The sequence below is a fragment of the Echinops telfairi genome, unplaced genomic scaffold, assembly GCF_000313985.2.
Source record: "Echinops telfairi isolate 266 unplaced genomic scaffold, ASM31398v2 ScPeMD7_25;HRSCAF=90, whole genome shotgun sequence".
Lineage (NCBI taxonomy): Eukaryota > Metazoa > Chordata > Mammalia > Afrosoricida > Tenrecidae > Echinops > Echinops telfairi.
The window spans coordinates 31,944,158-31,947,249 of NW_022103922.1; positions in this window are offsets into that span (position 1 = coordinate 31,944,158).

Consider the following 3,092-nt stretch of genomic DNA (forward strand, 5'->3'; position numbering starts at 1 on the left):
ACAGACAGTACTCGTTATTATTGGATTTATTGAGGAAGTTAACAGGTTACAAATGATCAGGATTCAGTTATTTAGACAGTCGCGTCTCAGCCAGATCCATAGGCAGGCCTCTCGCCGGTCATTGGCTTCTCAGCCATGTAGCTCATTGACCTCTGTCCTGTTTCTATAATGTTATAAAGGTCTTTAAGGGCTGCTAATAAATATTCAATGGGCATGACACTCCACCATAAGCCAAGGCCATTCAGCTCCAGCTCCCTGAGTCAGCCCAGAGGACTCTACTCCACAAACCAGCCTCCTGCCCCAAAGCACTCAGCTTCATTGGTTCCATAGGCTGGGAAGTTCATGGCTCTGTCTCATGCTCTGGCTTCTGCTGTTGCCACTCCTCTGATGCCCTGATGTCAAAGGAGGTTCAATGGACAGGAATCCAAGAGTCCAAGAGATGCATTCCATTTCTGGCTCTTCTCTTTTGCTTGTAGTGAGATCTCCACCTCCTGCTTCTGAGATGGTTCATTTTCCCCCCAGCAGGATGACATCTCCAATCAACTTCGTTAACAATCCATCACGCACAGCTGAACCCTAACCAAATGAGCATCTTCTCTCACTGCAATTTCTTTATCCAAATCCATCAGGAAAATAAAGGGCGTATCAAAGGCTATGTCTAGAAGCCATATTAAATAATCCACTGCATTGCACTGGGCCATAGACAACATCATGCTAAATAGAGACACAATGGAAGCTGTGAGGATTTCATTTTACTTGGATTCACAATCAATGCCCATGAGAAAGGAAGTCAAGATATCAAAAGATGCGCTGCATTGGACAAATCAGCTAGCTGCAAATGAGCTCTTTCTCTTTTTCCCCTCTCAATTCCAACTCACAGCAACCCTATAGGACAGGGTGGAACTGCCCCTGTGCATTTTCGAGACTGTAACTCTCCCCAAGAATCCCCACCACCCAATGATCTCTTTCAGGTGCTAAAAAGTAAAAGATGTCACATGGATAACTAAAGTGTGCCTGAGTTAAGTTAGAATATTTTCAGTTGTTTCATATGCATGCAAAAGCTGGACAATGAATAAGAAAGACGTAAGAATGGACACATTTGAGTGGCAGTGTTGGTGAAGAATACTTACCATAGACTGCTGGAGGAAAGAACTAAGCCACCTTGAAAGGTATACAGCTTAGAGGTGAAGATGGCAAGACTTTGTTTCCAGGAGGGACTAATCACTGGAAAAAGACATTATCATTGGCAAAAAAAAAAAAAAGCCAGCCAAAAAGAGGAAGATCCTTAAAGAGGTGGATTGACACGGTAGCTGCAACCATGGGCTCAAATGTTGCAACAGTTGTGAGGATGGGGCAGGGCTGCGCAATGTTTTGTTGTGTTTTTATGTTATGGAGGGTTGCTATGAATCAGAACTAACTTGATGACACCACATAACAACAACAACATGCAATTTAACACCCTGCTACTTCTCTGGTTTCATCTTCTTCTAGTCTTCTCTGCTCACCCCTGTCCAACCACATTGGGTTCGGTTCCCCACTGTTCCTAGAACATCACGGCTGAGTTTAGGGCTTTTATGCTTGCTGGTCCCTTGGGCTGGCATTTTCTTCTAGATATCAACACAGTTCATTCAATTACCTCCTTGAGGTCTTTTCTCATATGCCACCTTTTAGTAATTCCTTCTCTGGCCATCCTCCCTACATTTCAACTGCTGATAATTTCAAATTCTTTTCCTCTGTTTTAGTCTTCTTAGCATGTAATCAACATTGTCTATAAGTGACCTGCCTCTAGAATGTAAGCAGGGATTACATAAAAAGTTTTATAGATTGTTGTATCTCTAGTGCTTAGAATAGTACCTGACAAATCGCAGGTACACAGTAGTTATTAAATAAATGTAGGACAGGTATACGAGTTTACTGCATATGTGCACATCTTACCTCTTTATTGAGTTCCACGCCTCTATTCCCTCCCAACAGCTCTCAAAAACATGTGACATCATCTTAATCTGCTTGACCAACTGAACTAAGGGTCTCCTCTGGCACTTCTCTAAATCACAGGAATTGCTTCTCTCTGTTGATGAGACCGCCCAAATTGGCTTCTGCTCTTCCTTTTTCTCAAATACACCAAAACCAATTGCCATCAAGTTAATTCTGACTGCTAGTGATCTTATAGGTCACAGTAGAACTGCGTCCTGGGGTTTCTAAAGTTGTATATCAGCACAGGAGGAGAAGGCCTCATCTTTCTCCCTCAGAGAGATTGGTAGGTTTGAACAGCTCACCTTGCAGTTAGCAGCCCAACGCATAGTCCATTATGCCTCTTATACAGCAGCTCTCTAAACAGAATTGAATCTAGCACCTAGATCTCGATCCAGTTTGTCCTGTGCTGCTTCTGCTTTGGGCTGCTGGTCATCTTTTGGAAGCCTACTGTGTAGTCCTTTTTAAATGAAATTTTTAATTGTGAATTATGAGAGGGGTTTACATTTCAGACCGTCAACTCTGCGTTCAACAATTCAAATCACTCATAAGCCCCCTCCCTTCTATCCCAGCCCACCCTCCTCCTCTAGTTTTTCTTCTTCTTGTGGATCTCTGTTCTTTCATCCAAATCAATATCTGTTAACCCTCTAGTTCATCTTCCCACCCATGCCCTCCCTCCCTTGGGAAACTCCAAAGTTTTCTTTGGGGGCAAGTCTTGGGTAGTCTCTATAGGCATAGTCTTATATAATATTTGCCCTTTTGTGATTGACTAACTTCACCCAGCATCATGTTCTCCAGGTTCACTCCTGTCATGAAATGTTTCAAGGCTTCATCTCTTTTTGTATCCCCCAACAGTTCTATTGGCACATAATTTACGTATCACACAATTCAATAGTTCAACTGTTCAATCATATCAAGAAGAATTGTACAATCATTACCACATCAATTTTAGAACATTCCTGCCCCCCTGGTTAAATTGCCTTTAAAATGAGTTGTGCACCCCCGAGAAGAATTTATCTCAAAGGATGGCACTAAGTCTGCAGCTTCGGGAGAAGGATATATCTGACCAGAGCACACAGGAGCAGATGACGGGGGAGGAGGAGAGACTGGAGCACATCCTG